Source organism: Phyllobates terribilis, unplaced genomic scaffold (assembly GCF_046119375.1).
Source record: "Phyllobates terribilis strain yellow unplaced genomic scaffold, ASM4611937v1 Scaffold_1__5_contigs__length_1240528914, whole genome shotgun sequence".
Lineage (NCBI taxonomy): Eukaryota > Metazoa > Chordata > Amphibia > Anura > Dendrobatidae > Phyllobates > Phyllobates terribilis.
This window is the reverse complement of record NW_027362761.1, coordinates 1,045,319,944-1,045,346,451: the sequence shown is the minus strand read 5'-3', so window position 1 is coordinate 1,045,346,451 and position 26,508 is coordinate 1,045,319,944. Positions and strand designations below refer to the sequence as shown.

The window sequence follows — 26,508 nt, the reverse complement described above, 5'->3', positions numbered from 1 at the left end:
AAGGCAGAAGGGACCCTAAGAACCCACGAGATATCGGGTGAAGGGTCAGGCAGAATAAGGGTACCGGATTCCCAAGTTGGTGGAGGTAAATTATCCCTCAGCCAAAGACCGGAGGTCGTGATGATCTATTGGTGCGACCCCCAGCTGGACAGAAGTGTGGTCACTGGTGGGGCATGAGAGGCCAGAGAAAGGATAAAAGGGGGTCCTGTGCCATACTCCTGAACTGCCTGGGGGTTGACCGAGCTCCTCACCTGGTGGACACAGCACGGCTCGGGCAGTCATTGCCAGCAGAAGTGACTCGGATAACAACTGTGAGTAAAAGACCCTGGACTGCATCACTGACTCTGTGTGATTTATGCTGCGCCTGCACCATCACCCCCAGCATCCTACTACACTGTCCTGGGGCTACACTCTTCCCGTGGGGAGTTATACTATCTCAGCTGCACACACCATCAGCCTCAGTGGACTGCCTTGCAGCAGCGGTTCATAATAGCCGCAATCCACGGGTGGCGTAGTCGGACATTAACCAAAAAACCCCATAAATAGACTGCCACTGGTTTGACCACCCTGAGCCACGGGACCGGGTCACTGCCATGGAGACTACAACCCCCAGAGACCCGGCTCCGGGTAACCCACACGCGTGCACACACAGCCCAGGGGGCGAGTCATTTTCACACTGCATTCAGGCACCTGTTCAGTATGCTACATCTGAGTTTCCGCCTCCAGTAGGCGTACGCGCCCAAAAATGATTGATGTTAGACCACACGTTTGCACTGTCGGCAGCATTATAGTCTATGGCCCTGTCGGCGCATACGCCTGAATCCCATTTTGCAGGGAGTTCTGACCTAAGCGGCGAAGAGGCCACTGAACAGGTGCCTGAACGCAGTGTGAAAACACCCTAAGGCTAACTTTATACTGAAAGGGGCTTAGATGCAAAACCTATTGAGAAGAATAGCATTCCAAAATACCCTTTTTTTGTGGCAATCTTGGACTGACCTTGAAATTAAATTCTGTAACTGGCAAAAGTAAACTACAAAAATGAAATGTAATTACCACATTTTTCAGACTATAGGATGTACCTTACTATAAGACACACCTCAGGTTTTGGGTGATGTAAAGAAGTGAAGTGTTAATATCTCTAATTTTTAATGTACTTAGAATAGAGAGGTAATAGTTCTACAGTTGGGGCATTATAAAGATGTGACTTTACAGTACAAACATTATGTACACTCTCTCTAGTGCACATATATACAGAACACTGCTGCATGCACAGTACATGCACACTCACCTGTGCTGTATACATGCACACAACTTTGCTCCATAATCAGACACACAGTTCAGGTACAACTACACACACGTAGCCATGCTACACACACACACACACACAGACACACACACACACACACCTGACCTATATACATAGAGACCTGCTACATTAATACACACACAAACACTGTGTATACACAGCCACACTTTGAACTTCCTTCCATGCATGTGACTGATTGCATGACCTAAAAAGTCCTTCAGTCAGTCAGGACTTGCAGCATCTATGCAGCTTTAGTGATGTGCAGGGCCTGGTGGCTTTCTCTCCTGCCCTGCACTGATCAGGCTTGTCAGTGTTGGGCCGTAGGATAGAGGACGTTGATTTCTCAGTGATGGTGAAGAGCGCTGTGTTTAGTGTTCTACTTGATCTGCCTCCTAGAAGATGCGCACAGTTTTTAGCAAGACTTGCATCTTCTTAAAATGTGTATTATAGTGCAAAAAATATGGTTTAAAAACCCAACTAATCACCATTATTTGTATAATAAATTCATGACCACAAAAGTAAAAAATGATTTAATGTTTAAATATTGTACTGACCTTTTCAGCCTTAAAAAGAGGTATCATCCTGGTACCAAGATATCCCGCTCATCTAAATTCAAGTAATTAAATATAATATAGGTAAGAACCAGGATTTGAGAGCAGAGGTTAAGCTGCAGCGGAGCGCTGCTCTACTCAGTTGGTTTAGCATATTCACTGCTTCTCTTTGTATAATTTGGAGAAAATCCACAGCTCTTATTATGATAATTATTGGTGCTGGAAAATATGGTCTAGTTTTATTTTTTCAGAAGCTATAATCTAAAACTTTGCCTTACCTTAAAACTCATAATAGAAATTGCAGACATAATATCGCATTGTAACATAATATAAAAGTCAAAAAAATGTTCTGTTTCATTATATAGGCTGTCTTGCAGATTTGCTAATGGCTTTTCTCTACTTTTGTTTGCATAGAAGCATTAGTGTATGTATGCCCGATGCTTGGCAACAGGAGGGCAAAAAGTGGGTGCCAAAATTCCTTACGGTTTTGAAATCCTGGTCAGCGAGTGTTTGTGATGTGCCACCTGCACGCCAGCCTTCTACTTGATAGATGGTGACTGGTACAGAGTTTAGGAAGGTACAGCCTTGGGAGTAATCCAAGTGGGTACAGAAGGCACAGAGGGAAGACTGGTTACACTAGAAAGAAACAAATTACCGGTACTATGCTAAAAAATGAGATAGTGAAGACTATATGAAGCTGTTAATCTGGGCAAAACGTGCAAGTGTTACATATATATATTTTTTTATTATTCCCCTATTACTACAGTAAATGCAGTAATGTACCCTACATAAAAGAGAGAATAATCTGAAACTCCTGATCATTTGTGATGAGCAAGCATGCTCGTTACTCGAGATTTACAAGCAACGTGTTTTCCGAGTATCTTCAGCGTGCTCTGGTGTTATGTTTGAGTCACTCTGTGCGCAGGATTGCGACTGACAGCTTTAATACATGTGAGGAATGACTGATTCTTAGGCATTCCTCACATGTATTAAATCTGTCAAACAGTTGCAAATCCTGCACACACAGTGACTCAAACATAACACCAGAGCACGCTGAAAATACTCGCCGAAAGGGTTAGCAGAACATACTCGCTCATCACTACTGATCATTGGGACAACTGGTATTAGTAGACTTGTGGATTTCGTTAATTAAATAAAATTATTAAAGTGTACCCTGACTTTTGGAGAATTTTTTTATCTTTTCCATATAGAAGAAAGCACACTTCTATTTTCAAAGTGTATACAAGTTTTCCTGCTATCTAAAATGGCTACCAAATAGAGGCTTGGAAAGTTAGCCATGTGAATGTGAAAGCTGCCAGCAGAACGTTAAGCTGGACGTTATCACATGTACAAACACATGAGCTCAAAACATCATGATATCGACGTCTTCCATGAATTAACTGAATACAGACTAAAGAAGACTACTAGTTGGAGTATTAGATTTCTGTTACTGCCCTGTGGGTAATGTTTACCTGTTAATATTACCTTAGTGACTGCAGCCTAAAGACCCCCATACATATTGATGGCTGTAAGCCAAATGATGCTGCGGCTTATCGTTCGGCCAACAGCCATATCGTTTGGCTGAGCTCGCCTGTGTTTTCTATGAGAAAGCTGCCGACAAACATCTCAGCAAGTAGCTTATTTCTGAGAAAACAAAGTGATCGGCAATCCGAAACCAGACATGTCCAATCCACATCTCCACTGACAATCAGCCGACCGGTAACCCCATCAGCATGGGCAGGTGCGGCTGACATTAGTCTAATATGTGTGCCCCACCTGTAGCTCAGGCTGCGGCTTTATTCTCTCCTCTTATCCTTTGTGTTTGCGCTGTACCTCTGTGTGCTCATATTTGCTTCTATGTAGAAGCAGAAGCTTATCTGAGTCCATTGCATACTGTAATTTTTTTTCCCTCATTACAAGTATAAAATAGTTGGAAATCGCCAGCAACTAAATCCCCATTAAGAAAAGAAGATTATCATGTGCTTGTGACACACAAACTCAGCTGCATGATTCTCTGTAATCTTGGAGTTCTCCTTTAATTGGGCATATAACATATCCTTTAGGTGCCACTTGTTTTTCTGTATATTTGCTGAAAACTAATGTGCCAAATTTAATTTAATGCGTATGGCCAGTTTTCGGTCACACGATCTATATAATTAGATGATCTGTGTTACTTGTAGGGTTGGAATATGTGAAAAACAAAACAATTGCAGTATGTAAGCAGCTTAATTTTCTAAAAAGAACCAAGCTGCCATCGTTGTCAAAAATGCTTCTTGTTTCTTCATGTACAGTGCAGAATTGCAGTTGACTAAGGCTTTCTGGTATGTTAATCCCAACTAATAGCAATTAAACACCATCTGGTTAACGACTTGTTATTCCTATCACACAAATGCGGATATTGTAAGGTAACAGTTACGAATGGTTTAATTATTCCGCTAAACCTCTTTGTCGTGCTTCCCAATACAAGTTACTCTTTTCTTTAGAACATAATCTCGTGATAATAAGTAAGGTAGGAAATGGCTATTTATAGGATAGTAATTTGAAGTTTGGGTTGATTTCATGTGACACTGTCACAAGCAAAGGATAACCTGTTCACACTATGTAAAAATTTGCACAGGGTCAAGTCAGGTACTGTAGGAAGTGCTGTGTGTGTCCCAGGCTCCGCAGGATATTGGAACTCCATCTTACCTGACCGGATGCAGGACCCAACAATTAGCCGTGGACTAGACATCTCATGGCTCGTTAGACCATGTCTTTCTATGACTTTTTTTCCCTCCTACCTAGCTATGCCCTTAGTTTGTTATTGCTAGAGCTCAAAATGTCAGACTGTGACGCAACCAAAGGGGGATGGATGACCGTGAAAAAAATCAATGCAAGTAAAACTCTAGATGCTATGAATTTGACTTAACCTGGACTGTGTGCAGATCTACACCACTGCTTCCATTTAGGTCTTGCCTGTGATGGAAATGGGTTTAAAAAGAGAGCTAATCCTACAATGAGCCACATTGACTAAAAAGGACGTCTTACCTAGGCCAACCATGTCTATAAACCTATTAGGCATCATAGAGAGGGCTCCCTTTGTCAATGAGCCAGATCAGCATATCCATTAAATATTTGACTCAACAGCGGAAATGGGACATCCTTGAACTTCTGTGACAGCCATTCACTTAGCGTGAGCCTGGGATAATGAACATGGTGCCCAAACTGCAGTCAGCCTGTTATAGAGTCGAGGAGGTTGTGCAAGATTTTATATAGATTCTAGTAAAGAATATAATATATTGATTTAAATCCTTGCTTAATTTTGGTTTAAGAGTCAAGTGGGTGGTCAATCACTGAATGGGACTACCCACTGGACTCCTAAACTCAGGATAGGCGGTAACATACTTTACTAAATGACGAATTATACGGAATTGCTTTTCAAAAATCTACGCCCCTTCTGTTCTATAACATTCTGACCATAGGTAGGGCTGTATGTTCAACATATACAGTACATGACAAGCTCCTCTTAACAGTAATGCTACGTTTTTTCTGCAGCGGCAACTGGTCATCAGGATGGCTTTATTCCTGAAAGCCATTCGAAAACCCTCTATTGAAACATAATAAGGGTGCCAATAGAAAAGTTTTTGTAAGAATGATAGTACAGATGAGTAGAGCAATGCATTGGTGTGAGTCTTATGTGATATGGATTCGTAAATAATTAAGAATATTGTGCATTTCATATATAGTCATGATATTGGGCTACATAGTTTGCATGATTAAATAAACCAGTATATCCTGCAAAATCCGTGACTAAGCAACAATTACTGGAATCAGCTGGGCTTTTCCTGCATTTGTTTCCCATGAATCATAATCATTAAGAGGAATAACTGTGCAGTCAACAGTGCAAATGCCTTCCTTGTCACATTTCTTGTCAATATTCCAAATTAATTCTCCTTCATTACACCACTGCAATTTTGGCCGGGTATTTAGAGCAACAATAGTACAGTCTAGTCAACAGTGAAAGTAAAGTACTAAGACCCTCATTATGTGCATGGAAACGCTGCGGGATATTGATATTGGGAGGACAGCAGAGGACGCTGTAGGGTATTCTGTGCTTGAAACTCGAGTCTTTCCTAGCCTTACATAGTCTATTATGATTGAAATACCATAATATTAGATGGTCTGTATGCTGGCAGATCCGCTTTAGTCTAAATAACACTACTAAACACCTGCATAGCGGAAATCTTTCCTGCCAGTGGAGGAAGGTGTTGAAAACATAAAAACAAATGTCAAGAGATGCCTTCAGGCTGGCCACACGATCAACATGGCTTAGGACTTGTCGTGTGACTGGTTGTATCGTTACTCAGCTGTGGATGCCTCCCAGCGTCATTTAGCCTGTGTGCCCACGTAGCGTTTTTCAAGCGTATATGCTGCGGAATTTCCGCAGCGTAAACGCTTGAAAAACGCATGTATATCCGCACCCCATGGTCCCCAATGGCATTCCGCAATGTCAATGCCCATGCTGCGGATTTTTCCGCAGCGTATATACTGCGGTCAAAAATCCGCAGCATGTTCATTAATTTTGCGGAAGCGCAGCGGAATCAATGTGCGGATGGTACCCAAGTCTGGATGAGAGGAGACTCTCATCCAGACCTGGGTACCAAAGAACCTGTAAAAAAAAGAATAAAAAAAAGTTTATACTTATCTTCTGATGTTTTCCCTCCGTCGCGCTGTTGTCTGAAGGACCTGCCACGTCATTGAGTCATGTGACCCACCACATGACTCAATGACGTCACCGCAGGTCCTGCACACAACAGCGTGAGCCGCTCAAGCCTCCGGACGGGGCAGAGAATGCATCAGAAGGTGAGTATAAAGTTTATTTTTTACCATTCTGAACAAGTTGTCAAGCACTTTTCCAAGTGATGCTTGGAGAAGTGCTTGATAACCCGCATGCGGAAATGCATGCAAAGACGCCTCACAAACGCTTCTACCTGGCGGGAAAACCGCATTTAATATCCGCATGCGATTTTCCCGCCAGGGAGAAGCGTAAAAAATATGCTTCAGGTCCGCAACGTGGGCACATAGTCTTACAGAGATTCACTCTATATTGCAATTTTTTTCAAGTTTAAAGTGACCTAAATAATCTGTCGGCCACATTGCATGTATTTTATAGGGAAAAGCGTCTGTTTCTCTTTAATTAGTTTCCCTATTGCACAAATCTTCATTCTATTTCCTTTGACAAGGGGTACAGCTAGATTGCACACATGTATTCAGAATAAAGAAGTAGCTTGATTCATTCCCCATGTGAAATATGTTCCAAATAAAGAGTGTTCTTTCTCTCACACATGAACACAATGATGTCTGATTCTGTCTTTTGTGCGAGTAAACCCGTGGAGGTGGGATGTGATCCCCTCTCAACAGTTCAGTGCACAAGAGAAGGATAATAAAGGCTGATTCTCTCCCTGTCCAGGGCTTCTGTCTGCCTTGCTTCCTGCTCTGTGCGCAGCTCGTGCCTCTTACTCCTATTCGTACCATTCTGGGCAGGCTACTGCTCCATGGACAGCTACAGTTGACATCTCTTTTCAGGCGGCTCTCTGTAGCCACATCTTCAGTCTTTCTGTCATCCATGCACACTTGTCTTCATGTTGTCCAGTCTTGGTGTCATGGTCCAGATCCTGCCGCCACGCTGGTGTAGCCTTCACGTCCTTCATGGTTCCAAACTGCTCATCATTGATTGAATTAAGAGGTTTTGTAAGGTAATGTTGAAGAAAGTCGGCAGCAATAGATGTTCTTTGTCTCATCTCAGCTTAGGGTAGGTTCACATGTGTTCATTTTTTTGTCTTTTTTTTACCAAAAGTAATTCAGAAGCAACTGCAAAAAGCATATCCTGTTTATCTTCACGGTGTGCAGAATTATTAGGCAATTTTAAAGGATTAGTAAATCTGAAAACTGAATATTTAAGAAAGTAAAAGTGAGTTTTTGGCTTTCTTAGAAGAATATCTGTGTGTTCCGAATTATTATGCAACTAAATGAAAAACGTAAATGTTCCCATCTCAATTGTTCAATTGTTTATTTTTATCTGATAAAGTGAGAATAATAACCAAACATCTCAAAATGTACAAGAGTATATTTGCCATTTTTATTTTTTAAATCAGTGATCAATATAGCCACCATTCTTTTCAATAACAGCCATAAGCCTTCCATCCATGGCGTCTGTCAATTTCTAATCTGTTGATGATCAACTTTTTGGGCAGCCTCAGCTACAACCATCCAGACACAGTTCAGAGAGGTGACTTTACCTTCGTCGTAAAGTTTCATTTAAGAAGGGCCACAAGTTCTCAATAGGGTTTAGGTCAGTTGAGGAAGGGGCCATGTCATTATTCTTCCATCTTTTAGGACTTTTCTAGCAGCCAAACAGTGGAGACTTCGATGCATGCAATGGTTTTCTTGAAGGATGTAACTTTTTCCTGTAAAACCACTTGAAGAAAGTGTCTTCTAAAAACTGGCAGTAGGTTTGGGAGTTGATTTTGGGTTCAACTAGCTCCTATTTAATAATACTAGCCCATAGCAGTACCTTACATAAACTTTGCTGGTGTCTGAGTTGAAGTGAAGGTCTGTGCTCGTTACTGATCACGGGCCCATCTGTCAAGAATCACTCTCATCTCATCAGTCTATAAAACCTTTATAAAATCTGTATTCAAATATTTCTTGGCCCAATATTGACATTTTAATTATGTCTTGTTCAGTGGACGTCAGGTTTCACCTTCATTACCTTGTCCGTATCTCTGAGCACTGACCACCTTGTACTTCTCGACACTCCAGGGAGGCTGCAGTTCTGGAATATGACAGCACTGGAGGATAATGGCTTCCTGGGCGCTTCATTTTGATTCTTCTCAAATCTTTGGCATTTAATGTGCATGTTTTTCTCAATATGTTTTTTTTACAACCTTGCCAACTATTTGCACCAAAACTTTTGATGGTTCTGTGATCAAGTCCCAATATATTAGCAGTTACAAGAGTGCTGCATTCCTCTAAGATTTTTAACAATTTTTGACTTTTCTGAGTCAGTTAAATCTGTTTTTTCGACCCTTTTGCCTGAGGAAAATCAAGCTGCATACTAATTCTGCACTCCTTGATAAAGGCTGTTGTATCCTTAGTGAACACCCTCCTCATTACACAAATACACATCACCTGCTCTGCGCCTCCTAATAAGTATTCACGTTCATAGAGCTTGGAGTTAGAAATTTTGGACAAAAATAATGTGGTCAAAATGCTTAACAATGTACAGGAAAACTTTGGCGCAGTCTTACTATAGTGATTGCTCATCTGTGGCTTTGCTCTGGAGCAGCATAGTTTAGCTGAAAAGGCTGTGGCTTAATGTGCACCAATCTGTGCCAAGACATTGGCACAAAGATAAGTATATAAGAAAGCCATCCAAGTGGTGAAGTAAAATTGGACAAACGAGTCTAAAGATAAGCCAAATATATTATCCAGCCTGAGGCATTGAGATAAATGTGGTGCATTTTGAGAGTTTATAGGATTGCTAAATCTGTTCTATGTAGTGAAATACTTTCTTTTGTGTAGCACAATTACTTTTAACATCCCAATTGTTCTTTAAAGTGGTTATATTGAGTTTTCAATCAGAAGTGGATCACACCCAAGCCTCAAGGCTTCCTCTATCCCATGAAATGGTAATATCCTGACTGACTGACATTTCGGACCAACATGGTTACATTGCTGGTCGGAACCGTGTGTTCTCTGATACTTTGCCTTTGCAGCATCAGAGACGCGCAGAAGCCCTGAAGCAGGATCCAGCCAGCTTCAGAGCAGTGCTGACAAGCTCTATAGCAAAAAGATTATAAGCGCTGTCTTTTAGGGATGAGTGGACTCGTGGATGTTTGGATTCTTGGGGTTCGACTGAACTTTAGTCCAAAGTTCTGGTCGGGTACCAGAGCTCTACTCGAACTTGAACCCGAATGCCATGGAAGTCAATGAGGACCCTAACTTTTGTGCTGTAAAATGGTCTTGGTAAAGGCCAGGGGGCTCTCTCCCCTGTCCCAGAACTTAAATGGACGTCCGAGAGAAGTCCATGTGTGAATTTCAGCACCAGACACTAGGTGTCTGGTGTGAACCCTGATATTTACAGTTCGGGTTGGCTCATCTCTACTACCCTTCTTGCCTAGGAGATCAGCCACGGCTGAAAGTTGGCAGCAGTGACTGGTAATCTAGGCAACGAGCAGTACACAATAAAATGAAAAATCCCTCCAGTCTTGAAGGAGATGATTTTTAATAACAAGTAAACTGCAAAGTTGTTTGTTCTTACAAGCATTTTGCAATTTTAACAGTTATTGAACTTTAGAAGAACCCTTTAAACATCAAAGTCATTTGACTTTTACAATGGGTATAAAAAAATAACAGAATGGTATCACAATGACTGCAGTCTCTAAAAAAGTGACAGTTCTTTTCCATTCTTGGGCAGGAATGGGATGGTGGGTAAAAAGTCAGTGCAGCCGTCAACCTTTTGCTTTAGTCATTAATAATCAATTCCATGATGAAATGGATTGGAATTAACTTTCTACTATTCTCTATTAGAGCTCCACTAGGAGGACTGTAGTCCACGGAAATGCTCAAAGTACCATCAGGAATAAAGTGCATGTATTCAGATTACTAGAAAAAATAAACACCATTGTGTCAGCTATTCTAAGAGTGTAAATAGGATTTAACAGTGATAATATTTGATCTGTCCCATCATCACCATTGTGTAATGTTTTTATAGTCATTGTGTGAACTTGCTGGGTTAAAGTCTTCATTTTCCCTTTTCTTAACTTTCTCATGCAGTAATAAATTTTGTCTTGCTTCCCCATTAAAGAAATAATGAATCTCTTCTTGGAGCATCTCGCTGTGCCATATATCCGTAATCTGCCAACTATCACCATCCAAGAAGTGTCTGCACTGCAGTGAGATGAGGTCATAATAGTAAAATCAAGTACTCTGACTGTATATCAATGATCAGTGCTCCTTGTATGCAGATATTGAAGATGTCAAGGGCTATTAATACAATTATAATACAAGCCAAGAACAGGTGATAGACTTATATTAGTATAATACAATTAAAGTGAAATGAGGAAAAAACTGTGAAACATGGAGAATAGAACAACAAATGTCAGGCAAACTACACTGACTAGAATATAGGAAACCAAGATCCAAAAACATGAGAAGTTTGCCACAAGAACATGAAGGCTAAGACCATCAAGGAAGTAGCTACAGAAGACAAGGGTATTCCATCAGGTTTTATTAAAGATGTGTCTGTATGGATGGATGGATGAATGTATGTATATGTGTGTATATACAGTGGCATGTAAAAGTTTGGGCACCTCTGGTCAAAATTTCTGTTATTGCAGACAGTTAAGCAAGTTGAAGATGAAATGATCTCTAAAAGGCCTAACGTTAAAGATGACACATTTCCTTTGTAGTTTAGGAAAAAAAAAAAAAAACATATTATATATAATTAAGTTTTTACATTTTAGAGATTTAAAAAAAGAAAATGGGCCAATGCAAAAGTTTGGGCACCCTGCATGGTTAGTACCTAGTAGCACCCCCCTTTTGAAAGTATCACAGCTTGTAAACGCTTTTTGTAGCCAGACAAGAGTCTTTCAATTCTCGTTTGAGGGATTTTCATCCATTCTTCCTTGGAAAACCCTTCCAGTTCTGTGGGATTCCTGGGTCATCTTGCATGCACTGCTATTTTGAGGTCTGGCCACAGATTTTCAATGATGTTCAGATCAGGGGACTGTGAGGGCCATTGTACAACCTTCTGCTTGCGCCTTTTGAGGTAGTCTATTGTGGATTTTGACGTGTATTTAGGATCATTATCCATTTGTAGAAGCCATTCTCTTTTCAACTTGAGCTTTTTTATACATGGTGTTATGTTTGCATCAAGAATTTGTTAAATTTTTATTGACTCCATTCTTCCCTCTACCAATAAAATGTTCCCTGTGACATTTGGCTGCAACACAATGCTAAAGCATGATTGATCCACCCCCATGCTTAATGGTTGGCTAGATATTCTTTTCCTGAAATTCTGTCCCTTTTTTCTCCACACATACCTTTTGATCATTGTGGCCAAATAATTCTATTTTAACCTCATCAGGTCCACAGGACTTGTTTCCAAAATGCATCAGGCTTGTTTAGATGTTCTCTAGCATACTTCTGACGCTGAATTTTTAGGATGAGGACGCAGGAGTGGTTTTCTTCTGATGACTTTTCCATGAAGTCCATATTTGTGCAGGTGTCTCTAAACAGTAGAACAATGTACCACAACTCCAGAGTCTGATAAATCTTTCTTTTGCAGTCAAGCAGGAGTTCTGATTGACCTCACTAGCAATTCTATGAGCAGCTTTCACTGAAATTTTAGCTTTGTCTTCCAGACCTTATCTTGACCTCCACTGTTCCTATTAACTGCCATTTCTTAATTACATTTCGAACTGAGGAAAGTGTAACTTGAAAACGCTTTTCTATCTTCTTATAGCCTTCTCCTGCTTTGTGGGCCTCTAATGTTTTCAATTTCAGAGTTCTAGGCAGCTGCTTAGAAGAACCTATAGCTGCTGTTTTTTGGCACAAGGTTAGAGGAGGCTGGGTTTTTATAAAGAAATTTGCATCACCTGGCCTTTCCTAACGATGATGGTGAACAAGCCATAACCCTAACAGGCTAATTAAGGTCTGAAATCTTGGTCAAAGTTATGTGAGCGCACAAATCTCCAAGGGTGCCCAAACTTTTGCATCTACTCATTTTCCCTTTTGTAAATGTAAAAAATGACAATATATTTTTTTTGTGCCTAAAATACAAAAGAAATGTGTTATATTTTAACTTCAGGCGTTTTTAGAGATGATTTCATCTTCAACTTGCTTAACTGTTCAAAATTACAGTAATTTTGACCAGGGGTGCCCAAACTTTAACATGCCACTGTGTGTATGTGTGTGTGTGTATGTATATATATATATATATATATATATATATATATATATATATATATATATTGTTTTTGGTGCAAAAAAGCCCCCCAGGTACATACCAGTCCTTTAGATATCCATGCAAAAATGGAGGCAGCACACAGAGTAGAATTAAGTGATAAGGTTTAATAGCCCATATGGCAATGTTTCGGTCCAAAATTGTGGCTTGAGAAAGGTCCACAATTTTGGACCGAAACATTGTGTAACATACCTGGCGGCGTCCTTGCATAGTGGTCCATCTCCCACTGTGCAGGAGCGCGCACTTGATCTCCTGTCCAGAATGTCTCTCTGGCTTCCCTCCATGCTGTCTTGTTTGTGTCTGTGTCTGTTTCTGCTGCTTAAGGGCGGCGCCCGATCACTTCCTGCCTTTTGTACCTGCTGTGGGTCACACCCCTTGTGCGTCCTCAGCCTATCGCTGTCTGTCTCTTGGTATATAGCTCAGCAGCTCCCTTCTATCCCTGCCTGAGCATATGTGTTTCTTTCAGTGTGTGCTTGCACTCTGAAGGTGCCAGGTCCCGTCTTTGTTTCCCTGTCCGCCTTTCCTGGAGGCTTGTTTCCAGGCCTGTCTGAACTAAGTCCTGTATGTTTCCTGCCTTGCGGTGTCAGCTCCCGTGTCTGAACTGTGTCCTGTATGTCTCCTGCTTTTCGGTATTAGTTCCCGTGTCTGAACTAAGTCCTGTATGTCTCCTGCCTGGCGGTGTCAGCTCCCGTGTCTGAACTGTGTCCTGTATGTCTCCTGCTTTACGGTATTAGTTCCCGTGTCTGAACTAAGTCCTGTATGTCTCCTGCCTTGCGGTGTCAGCTCCCGTGTCTGAACTGTGTCCTGTATCTTGTCTGTCCTGTCTGAACACGCTCCTTGCCTGTTCGTCCCGCCTCTCTGGGGGCAGTATTCCCAGACCCGCTCCTGTATCCCGCTGCAGTGTCGGTCTCCTCCGTACACTCAGTTCCAGTCTGAACTCTCTCCTATCCTTTACCTGTTTTGTCTATGTCCATTCCCTTCCTTTTCCTGCAGAGTCTGTACTCGTACCTAACTCCTGCTTGTTGTCTCTGTACTCCCGTTTGTGAGTTTTTGGTCCACTCGCTACTTCACTGCAAGTACCCTGTGGGTGTCTGGCTCTGTCTTTCCCTTCCTGTCTGTTCCGTGTGAACAGAGTCCTGTCCTGCCCTGCTTCTGCCCGCTGCTCCTGCAGTCCTGTCCTGCCCTGCTTCTGCCCGCTGCTCCGGCAGTCCTGTCCTGCCCTGCCTGTACCCTATCCTGCCTGTATTGTTCCTGAGTCCCAGTGTGTACTGGGCCCTATCCTGCCTGTATTGTTCCTGAGTCCCAGTGTGTACTGGGCCCTATCCTGCCTGTATTGTTCCTGAGTCCCAGTGTGTACTGGGCCCTATCCTGCCTGTATTGTTCCTGAGTCCCGGTGTGTACTGGGCTCTATCCCGCCTGTGTTCCTACCTGCTAGTGCCTCCCCGTCTGCACTCTAGCTGTGCTTGCCTTTACCCGCCTGCCTGCATACCCGCCTGCCTGCATACCAGTCTGTTCCTGTATTTCCCTGTGTGGGTCAACAGCCCTGTCCGGGGTCTGTCCTGGAGTAGCACCTGGTCCCTCTGCTCGGTTCCTCCTTGGTGCACTGGCGTCGTATGCTGTCGTGCCACCTTGGTCGGATCGGGTAGATACTTAGTTACGCCCCTCCAGGCATACACTCTCCGGCACGGTCCAGTGGAATCACTACCAATCACATGCACACGCCGCTCTAGCCCGGGCGTGTGCATAACACATTGCCATATGGGCTATTAAACCTTATCACTTTATTCTACTCTGTGTGCTGCCTCCATTTTTGCATGGATTTATATAGATGGCTAGATACATTAGATATATACATCTCTGGCAAAAATTAAGAGACCACTGCACAGTTTTCTAAAAAATCCCCATCTCTACATGTCTGACAGCCATTCCATTCCAGTGTCAGTTGAATTCCAACCACCGTCCACCTCATTCTACTTAATGTGCTACTGATTAGGTGATCACCTGAACCAAATCTTATGTAACGAGGGAAAGTATAAAAAACACTGCTGTGGTCTTCACAATCCTCTTGCAATAGGACAAGCTGGATGGCAAAACAAGTGCTAGGAATAGCCCAAAAGTAATTTGAATGAAAAAATAACTTTTAACCATGCCAAAGGAGTTGAAAAGAAAAGTCTTGAGTGAGGAAAAGAAGGGCTCCATTCTGGCTTTACTAGCAGAGGGATACAGTGGGCATCATGTTGCCTATATCCTTAAAATTTCAAAGACGGCAGTCCATTACAACAAGGTCAAGCAGCAGACATTGGGGACTACAAAGCTCCAGACCGGCAGAGGGCGAAAGCGACTCTCCACTGACCGGGATGTCCATTATCTTATTCGAATGTCACCCAGCAACCGCAGGATGACATCAAGTGACCTACAAAAGGAATAGCAAATTGCAGCTGGGGTGAAGTTCACAGCAAGAACAGTTCATAACAGGCTTCTAGAGGCAGGCCTCAAGTCATGTAAAGCTAGAAAAATGCCTTTCATCAATGAGAAGCAAAGGAGAGCCAGGCTGAAGTTCACCAAAGACCATAAGGCTTGGACCATAGACGACTGGAATAAGGTAATCTTCTCTGATGAGTCTAATTTTCAGCTTTGCCCAACAGCTGGTCGTCTAATGGTTAGACGGAGACCTGGAGAGGCATACAAGTCAGTGTCTTGCACCCACTGTGAAATTTGGTGGAGGATCGGTGATGATCTGGGGATGCTTCAGCAAGGCTGGAATTGGGCTGGTTAATCTTTGCGAAGGACGTATGAATCAAGCCGCATACAAGGTTATCCTTGAAAAACACTTGCTTCCTTCTGCTCAGGCAATGTTCCCCAATTCTGAGGACTGGTTTTTCCAGCAGGACAATGTCCCATGCCACACAGCTAGGTCAATCAATGTGTGGATGAAGGAGCACCACATCAAGACCCTGTCATGACCAGCCCAATCTCCAGACCTGAACCCCATTGAAAACCTCTGGAATGTAATCAAGAGGAAGATGGATAGTCACAAGCCATCAAACAAAGAAGAACTGCTTACATTTTTGTGCCAGGAGTGGCATAAGGTCACCCAAAAGCAGTGTGAAAGACTGGTGGAAAGCAGCCAAGACGCATGAAAGCTGTGATTAAAAATCATGGTTATTCCACCAAATATTGATTTCTGAACTCTTCCTGAGTTAAAACATGAGTATTGTTGTTTCTAAATGAATAAGAACTTGTTTTCTTTGCATTACTTGAGGTCTGAAAGCACTGTTTCTTTTTTATTATTTTGACAATTTCTCATTTGCTGCAAATAAATACAAAATTTTTAGCTTTGAATTTCGGAGACATGTTGTCAGTAGTTTATAGAATAAAACAACAATGTACATTTTACTCAAAAATATACCTATAAAGAGAAAAATCAGAGAAAATGAAAATTTTGCAGTGGTCAGATAGATTATAGAGATATAGATGATAGATGATATAGATATATAATTAGTTTTTATTTACTTGTGATACTACATATCTTTTAGTTTAAATTGCTATATTGTCATTATGGATTTGATGTTTAGAAAATTCTGACTCTAGATATCTTTATGTACACTGATGTTTAATGTGTGCAGGGGATTTTCTTGTAAATTTACAGTGGTCGTTATTGGTGCCGTTATGGCCAAAGAAAGGTGCAGTGAGGAATGCACCTATGAAAATGATTATAGGCTGCAAAGCAAGAAAGTTACATAGCTATTCTTGCATTGAATACAAGACAATTTTTACTTATTTTTTAATATAATGAAATGTATTAATAAAGTTATATCTGTTTCCTACCATTTCTTTGAAAATAATGGCATTTGAGTCTTACTACATGTTCTATGACTTGGTCTAAATTTCCAGAACGATTTATTGTTACATTATATTGTGCACATGTTATGCATGCTTACAGCAAATAAATATAGCATTACAAATATTTTTCCTTAAGTCAAGCCTAAGATCTCTTAAGCCATACATACTGATTATGATCTCTCTAACGCAAGCACCATAGTTTCTCCTATTCATTGCCTTGTTTTCCCCTCCGACAGTTTCATCCCTTTCATCAATGACAAGTCATCTACTTATGTATCAAAGTAATCTGTGGTTCTGTCTCTAGCACAGAACACCACAAACCATCGCTCTACTGCTACTGCCAATGGTCTCAGGACCTCATTGACCTGTTCCAGGCTGCCACATAATCCAATATCACGTGCCGGGAAGGGTTGTTTGTGGGAACTACAAGAATATAAATATTTTAGTTTTCTAGATTGCAGAAACTGCTGCTGGGAATCTCATTTATACATTATTATGTTTACTGTTATTTTTGTATTAGGCTAATTTATTTTACAAAGTAGTTGTCTTTTCCTCTAATTTAAAGGGGTTGTCCAAGACTTTAACGTTGATGGGCTATGATGTCATCAATATCTGATCACTGGAGGTGCGACACGTGCCACCCATGCCAATCAGCTGTTCCTGGCGTCAGCAGCGGACAGCACTGCTCAGTTAGGAAGCTGCACAGCTCCATCAGCGGAATAGTGGCCACGCCGGGCACTGCACATCTTCTACTGTTGATTTGAATAGGGAGCGGACATGTAGTACCCAGCTGCAGCCACTATATGGTCAACAGAGCTGTGCTGTGCAGCTCGCTAACTGAGCAATTTCGGCCTCCGCCGACATCGGGAACAGCTGATAGGTGGGGGTGTGACACCCGGTGCCCCCGCCGATCAGACATTGATGACATTCTAAATGTAGGCCATCAATGTTAAAGTCCCAGACAACCCCCTTTAATTGATATATTGTCTCACTAGGTCACATGCTAAACATCTTTATAGGTTAATTATTCCTTTATTTTCATTTTTACTGCATTTCTACACTCCTCAACATTGAAATTGTAACACCAAGAAGGAAAAGTTGTGGAATTATGGAAATCACAGTTTGGATAGACATGTTATTGATATACAAATGATGAAAAAGAAAATGGGAACTAAATCTTTATAACAACTTGATTTAATCAATATCACCTATGAGCACCATGCAGAGAATTACACACTCTGGCTGCTATCATTGAGGATATTAATAGTTGTCTGAACAATGTTTTGTTATGCTGAATTGCACTTGGGCAAATCATCAAGATACACTGCTGGCAGCTTCCTTTGCAATTGCCAACCAAGGATGTCAAGATGTTCCAGATGTGCTGGATGTGAGATGAGGTTGGAGACATTGAAGGCCATGGTAGCACATGTAGGCTGCTCACAGTAGCACGAGTACCATACAGTCTAACGTTTTTGTGTTAAAAATGGTTCAATGTTTTTCATTATTTCCTTATAATTAATATGTCTTTCGATCCTGTAATTTCCACGACTTTTCCTTCATGGTATTGCAATTTGAATGTTGAGGACTGTGTATAAACTTCTTTAGGGTGGTGTGACAAACACAGCATTTTTTGCAAAACTTCCATGTTTCTTAATTCTTAGATACAATTTTTGCAGCAAGAAAGCAAAGCATCCAGATATTCACTGTAACATAAAAGAGAAATAATAAAAACCACTACACAATGATGTATCACAATGGCATAACAGCCATGTCTTGGCTACACAAGGTTCTCTACGTGAGACCCTACCCATGGCATTAGACTGCACATGACTTACAACAAACTGCTAATAACATGTGGCTCCTAATTTCCAATCTAGACACCTACAGATGAGCTATGCATCTCAGCTTGTTCTCTATGATTCCATTCATACGTGTGTACAATAATCTCTGGCAGGGCAGCCCAATCAAGTAAAAACATGTTGAGATTTGTAATTGAAGTTTAACCATTATTTTTTTAGGGTTAAAATAATTTTAGATGAGTTTATCTTGAATACTTCAGATGAACTTTGATGAAGACTTGTCAAAACAGCCTTAAAACATCTTGTTATGGTGTACAAACAAAACTCTGCTTGCTATTAATCCGTGTTTCCCAAGGCTTAATACTTCAATGGGAATTGTAGATTGAGTCTCCGCAGACATGAGACACAGAGCAGCTTCCCGCTAAACGTGTCTCAGTAGCTGTGGTTCAGCATTCTTTCACTTGAAGCTTGAACTCGCCGATATATCACTTCACAGGCAAATAGGTTTTCCTTCATGGAATGTCTTTTATCCAGGAGGATCCTTTATCTCCTCGGTAGGCTGCTTAATTCCCACCACTCTCACATTAATGAACTGAATTGACATGGAGGCCCATTGAAAGTACAAGTTATTTGATCTTATGTGTACAGGGCTTCCCACTACATGCAGGTCACAATTGACCCCATCGTGATTTATGTGGAAAGAACAAAGTTCTGCATGCATTCTGTAATGTGCCACAACGGAAGTAGCGCTTACATTGTATTCTCACTCCGCTTTACCCCTTTAATAATATGTAATAACTGGAGATGAACAAATCAATTCAAACTGATGGCAAATTTGAACAATTTGTAACTCAATTTGTGCAAATCGGGAAAAAAAATGTCCGCTTTCATTTTACGTGTTGCAGAAGATTGTACCAACCACAGAAAGCTCACATGACCTCAGTTACAACGGCACGGCCTTTATTGTAATGCCTTGCGGCTATCACATGATATAGTGCAGCCAATCAGGAGGGACTAATCATAGCCTAAATAAAAGCTAAGGCACAGAATGCAGCAGCCATTTTATTATGATTTCGGATAGTGAGAGGAAGCCAGAGTTCACAGCTCAGCAAAAAAGATAAGGAAAAAGAGCCATAAAACATTGAACAACTACTCCAGACAGCAATGTGTTGTACAACTGCAGCACTGAAGATGATTAGGGTAGTAGTCTGCTAATAATTCAGAGATTCATTTCATAGGAGGTAGACATTTAACTTTGAATGTTTGTTTTTGCACACCTGTTATGCTAGTCCAGACAACCGTACATGCCACAACTATACAGCAGCCTCAAGATGTTGTTATTGGGGGAAGGGCAAATTGCCCCAGGACTCCATCCCCAAAAGCAGCCTTAACAACATAAAAACTGCACTTATAATGGCCAGTCCTATCATTGTAATTTACGAGGTTAGAATTATAGAAGGACATTTGGTGAATATCACGGTGATGTGATCAAAAACTCTTTGGGAATATGGAGGAACTGAAGAGGAGGCATATATGTGCGACATGAAGTGTGTGTAACACGCATTAGCCATGCCGTGTGCCTGTAACATGGTGGGTGTTTTGGTGTTTACTGCACACTCACACTGCATGGTACAATGCGTGTGTGTAATTTGCAGTGTGTGTAATGTGTGTGTGTGTGTGTGTGTGTGTGTGTAACATACAGTGTGTGTAGCATGGACATTTAAAAATACTAGCAGTGCTGACGAGCGTTCGTAGGTGTAAACCTATTGTCAGTTACCCAACAAATCAAAATGCTGCTCATTCATTGGGTGATTGGATTGCTAATGCCAGAATAAAAATAATCGCTCTCGTCTGCACATCGCCCGGTGTAAGCAAGACATGTGCTTTTGATAATATGATAATGTATTGGGTTAGAGCGGTCATATTGAAGATCGTTCTATGCCCATCGTTCTTCATCAGCCTGTGTAAAGATGTCGGTAAACAAGCGCCGAACAACTTGAATCAGGCTGTGTGCCCACTATGCGTTTTTTAAGTGTTTCCGCAGCAGCAATTCTGCTGCAGAAATGCTTAAAAAACGCTTGGTAGAAGGTCTGTCATGTTCCCCAACGATATTCCACATGTGCTGTGCACATGCTGCGGAAATTTCCGCTGCGGATTATCACCGCCATTGACTTGCATTGGACCGCATCACTGCATCTGTACATGTGGATAACATGCGTTTCAATGTGTGGATGGTACCCGGGTTTGGAGAAGAGGAGACTCTACTCCGGACCCGGGTACCATAGTACCTGTAAAAAAAAAAAAAAGAATAAAATAAAAAATAAATATTATACTTACCTTCTGATGGCCCCCGGTGTCTTTGTCCTGGCTTGCCAGCAACTCACAATAGACTAAAGGACCCGCGGTGACGCAATTTAGTCATATGATGTCGGCGGTCGCGTGACCCGTCACATGACTAAATGACGTCATGGCAGTTCCTTTTAGTCTACCGCGAGCTGCCGGCAAGCCAGGACAAAGACTCCGGGGGCCATCAGAAGGTAAGTATAATATTTATTTTTTATTTTTTACCATTCTTTCGGTCACACTATATAAAGCCATGCCGGTTGCATGGATTTATATAGTGTGACCAAGTTGTCAAGCACTTTCCAAGTGATGCTAAAATCACTTGGAAAGCGCTTGACAACCCGCATGTGAAGAACGCTTCACTTGTGTTTTTCCTGCCAGGGACAAGCGGATGTAAAATCCGCATGCGTTTTTTCTGCCAGGGAGATGCAGAAACGCTTAGGAAAAATCCGGATCATTTCTGCATGTGGGCACATAGCCTAACAGTCAATTGACGCCCGTTTAACAGTCTGATATTGGTCGTGTAAATGCACGCTAATGTGATTTGTGTAGTATGTTAGCGTTTGGGGCCATATTTTTAATTTTTGCCCAGGGTCCGTCACTCTTTGTCCAAAATCGTCTTTGAGCAACCTGTTGTAATATTTTGCTTTTTCTGCATTATGCAATTCTGTATTTATCTACGTAGCTAGCATTTCTTTTTACATCCTTTTTGGCAAGGGTTAATAATTGAGGTTGAAAAGATTGTCTAAAATTAATTATAGTGTTGTACTAAATGTATGGCAAAAGAATAAGTGGCAATGGAAATGGATGGTGTAGGGTATAAGAAGAATAAAACCCATACTACGACTATCAATGTGGTAGCTGCTAGCAGAAGCACCACCACCGATACCAGCTGTCTGGGCATTAGTACCATCGATTACAGGCTATAGTTGGCCTCCTATGCCTCTGGCAAATTAGTGAGGAGGAAGCGAAGGGCGTTATAGAATAATTGGCAGGTCACTCGCCTCAGTCACAGTAGGATGATGTTAACGCTGACAGTGACACAGTGAGTCAGCGTCTGATCAGAATGACTAAGAGAAATAATTTTTGGACAATTTTTTATTTAAAAAAACATGAAATGTGTCGGAGTGCTGGGTTATTAAATTGGCTGTTGGTTACTACTTTGTTACCATCAGGCTTGGACTGGCCCACAGGAGAATCGGAGAATCCTCCGGTGGGCCACCGCCCTCTTATATGAACAGTACTTGGCACAATATACGTGAATCACTATGTACAGACAAAGGCGGCATCTTATTCATTGTCATATAAATGTGATTGAGGATAATGTCTCATTTGCATGTAGCTGAACATTGGGGCCCTGGAGTTGGTTACTGATGGGCCCTTGGCACCCCAGTCTGACACTGGTTACCATCCATTTCTATGATGAGGTCATTTTCACATTACTTAACGCTGTATTTGTGTTCGAGATGGAAAGGGGTGAGACACAGTCCTAGTAGACCTCAGAGTGTTACACACCTCTTTTCAGGGCAATTAAAGGTGTTACAGTATTGCAATTTATGACAAATCAATTTGCTGCAAATCGAATTTCTTGGAAAAATTCATCAAACCTAGCAAATTTGAATGTCAAATATATTCGCTCCTTTTGTAATAACATCCACCTGTATTAGGTAAATTCACATGCAGGTAAAGTGTAGATGCTGCATAGTGTAAAAAGAAAAATATTCAGCAAAATAATAGCTTTATAAAAAATCTCTGATTGGTTAAAGTATGATCCTACTATCCCCACCTATAAAACTTCCATATAAACTTTCTTCAATGATTAATGACAATTGGGAGACCTCATCAGCAGACACTTGCATCACTGGTATATATTGGCAAGTGCCAACCCCGGTCATTTGATTGAGCATTATCTACAGTCACCCAATTCTTGATGTATCTGTTACTAAGCAATGTATTGCATCATGAAAATACCTGAAATTAATATTAATTAGGGTATCTAAAAGGCTTTCAAGTAATAAAAACTAATAATTTTTTAGTAAAATATTTTTAAATTCGCTTCACCTCACACATCACCAGATGGTATTTTTATACTGGCTAAAGGGAAATTGTTCTACTAACATAGATATATTTGCATAAGCTTTGTGTGATACATTTTTACCATAGCAAGTTTTTTCTTTATTTGGCTTAGAGGTCATTAAAGGTAAATTTATATTTCCCTCCTGTGGTTACATTCAAAGTCCAGATGCAAAAATGATAGAATTTTGATCAGTTTTACAAGATAGAATAACATTCCCTAACACTTCCCTTCTTTGATCTTAAGCTTACTTTTGATGGAAGAAGACAAATGAGAGAGCAGATCTACTGACCATGATGTGAAATGGGCCATGGTTGTATTCTCGAGACATTTTCAAAAAGCGTTAATAGGAAAAAATATGAATTGTTCAGTGAGACAGAAGTGGAAGCAATTCATTATGGGGGATTCCTGTGTAAGATCAGCAAATTACAGCTACAGGTCCATACTGCTGGTAGTCAAATTGGGGGGAAAAAAATACTATTTGACCAATGGCAGCAAGACGGAATACAGTGGAGACTTCTGAATCTGCTGCATTCATGAGGGTATGTCTCCCCTGCTTCCCTGCATGATGGGGATTGAGTGGCTGTCGCACATTTTGGAATGCACATCAGCCTCTTAGTCTGTAAGGGGGACTCGCTTCATGTCTCATACTAAGTATGATTATTTTGTAAGCAATGACTTTAAGAGATCCTTATTAGTTGGTTGCAGTGCTGCACTAACAATCTGGTAGCCCTTAGATCTACACACCTTGCCCTGCAGCCTGAGCTTGTTAGCACCTCTGAGAGTGGAGATACAGGAGGCTGGAGATGTAGGTTGCAGCTTTGTATAAGGCTAATTCACACATCCGTTTCTGTTTTTACCTACTTTAGGAATTATCTGTTTTTCACCCCGTATATCATCTGTTTTGCCTTTGTTTTACATCCATGTTGCATCTATTTTTTCTCATCCTGTTTTAAATATTGAAGGATGTAGCTTGAACTGTTTATCTATTGACTCTTAACTATGGACCAATTAAATGGGGATGTAACACTGAAATAAAAAGTATATCTTCCACATTTAATCTGGTTTTTTTTTTTCGGATCCCCATAGACTTTAATATCTGATTCTACTCCTCAAAATGGATGAGAATAGGGCACTCTCTGAGCCTCTTGGATCAGATACACCGATCCTTTCTTAAAACTGATGTGTATGGATCAACACAATGTGTGCTATCTATGTAGAAGACTTGTCACCAGGTAACTAAGTGGCCACATTTTGCTTTTATATTATAACCCCTTTTGCCCTGAATATGCTGGGATTTTTTTTTAATCCAGCATATGGTTAAAGCAATATGGGCATAATTATTTAGAGCTAATTTTTATTATCTTCCAAAAGTTTGCACTGCTCACAGTGTTCTTTTGGGCTTATCCTGGTGTAATACCCCCTTGTAAAGACCATAGAAAATAGCACTAAATAATAAGGTCCATATCTCTGGAATCAAATAGTAGATTTAAAAGAAGAAAAAAAAAGAAAAACTCAGGGAATCAACTGGAATAACATGAAAGCAATTACCAGCCACTTTTTCCCTGGTGACATGTTCTCTTTAAAAAACTGATAGCACCTGGACATGTACAACACATATGAGAATGTAGCATACAACTGCTAATGCATGCATCAAGGCAAATGCATTCAATGCTAGGGTGCTTCTGCTTCAGTCAGCAGTGAGGGGGTACAGTAAGGAGGCACAGCATGAAGCTAAAAGATCTCCTGGAACTAATTTCTGCAATTAACCAATGAAGTTCAATTACTTTTTCTCTTCAATAAGATGAAAGTAGAAAGCGGCGCTCACCACCGATAATACCCATATTCTTTGTTCTATGTGTATGGTCATGAGATGGAATACATAGACATGAGGCAATCACACTTTATCTGACTGAAGCAATATTACTCGCGAAACAGCTGTTGCCTCATGTCTCTGTATTCCATCTTATGACCATGCAGGATGAATAAATAATATTGGATTCATCAGTGGTGAGTGCCACTTTCTACTTTTGTCTTTCTGAAGAGAATTGATTATGCAGCTTTACAAGCTGAGCACCACCATGTCTGACAGCAGTCTCTGAAAGGGAGTGATATACTCTTGTGACGTGTGTGTGATAGCAGTGCCAGTGTATTCTTGTTGAACTGCATTCGATTTGTGTTGCTGTGTCTTAAACACACCAAGTGAAACAAAGCTATCTGTACCCAGATTAATAACCTTTTAACTTGTGAGATACTTCTGATTTTATAAGTTTCCTGGTATCGCTTTCCCTACAAATCTCTGCAGATAGGGGTGCAGGTTGGTGGGGACTGGCTTCTATAAGAATATGTTGTAATTCTTTTAAAAATGAAGAAATCCTCAAAACAACATCCGATATAGCAGACACTAGAAGAACCCAATGATGGTATCAGTTGGTATCGATGTATCCCGATGACATGGTTGTATCAAATTATGACATCAGTACTGTGACTATAGTGCTGCTTTTGTGAGACGTGTGCTTGAAAGCAGAACTTATAATGTGACCCATCAATTTTTCACTGTCTGTTCTTTCAGGAAATCTCCTTACCCATCTGACAGATTGAGGACAAGGAAAAGCTAAAGTTTTGTCATTCAACTCCAGCTTCTGGGTCACTATTGTAAAGCTGTCAAGTTTAAAGAGTGAGTATCATATATCTGAGATGGAAATTATGGATGGGAATGTTTTGCAAGAAGTAGACTTTACATCTTATACACTAATCATCGAGATTTATTGCCCCTTTTTTTCGATTTTATCTAAGGTTTGTGTAGTTCTCAACTTACAGAACGTCAAGTGATCCTTGTAATGGCCAAATATGTTAGGGTCCGAAACATAGCAGCTATGATGCACTGAGAACAAAAAACACTTCCAACTGGTCTTTTCTATTTCTCCTCCTCATCAATCCACGTTCTCTTTGTAAGGTGACAACATATTTTTATATGGGTACAGTATACTTTGATATGACCCCATTACTGATGCTGGTTTCTCAGTGATCAAGACTAAACACCATTGTGAGAACTCCATTTTAGCACAGCACTTTTTCCATAATAATAATAATAATAATTGTAAAGCAGCGCTTTACAATTCAGACAATTTTATAGACATTATTGGCACTGTCCCCATTGGGGATCACAATCCCTATCAGTATGTCTTTGGAGTGTGGGAGGAAACCGGGCAACCTGGAGGAAACCCATGCAAACACGGGGAGAACATACAAACTCCTTGCAGATGTTGTCCTTGGAGGTATTTGAGCCCCCAAGATGCCCACCTTAATAAGCAGGACCATTAGTGTAATGGCCCGGAGTTTTGTTAAAGTGCAGAAACATTACATTTTTAGAAACTTTGCAGTTTATATAATTTTAAAAATGTCAAGAATAATCCTTTCTAGGTTGCATATACATTGGTGTCTTAGGGCCCTTCAGTTGACCAAACTAGCATAGATTAGAACACTTGTTTTTGGCCATTGGTTAACATACAACCGATCAGCCAATGAACTGACAAAATGCTCATTTGTCAGCTGGTTTGCAGACTATATGTGAGGTGAACAGT

General features: G+C 40.9%; 1 protein-coding gene across 28 annotated transcripts in view; it reads left to right on the top strand.

The window, feature by feature from the left end:
- The window catches only part of SORBS2 (sorbin and SH3 domain containing 2), a 417,459-nt gene that overhangs the window by 108,716 nt on the left and 282,235 nt on the right, over positions 1 to 26,508 (top strand). For all 28 annotated transcript variants that reach the window (XM_073645333.1, XM_073645328.1, XM_073645327.1 and 25 more), the window contains exon 2: positions 25,497 to 25,601. The gene's annotated coding sequence lies outside the window, so the exon portion shown is untranslated. The remainder of the gene's footprint in view (positions 1 to 25,496; positions 25,602 to 26,508) is intronic.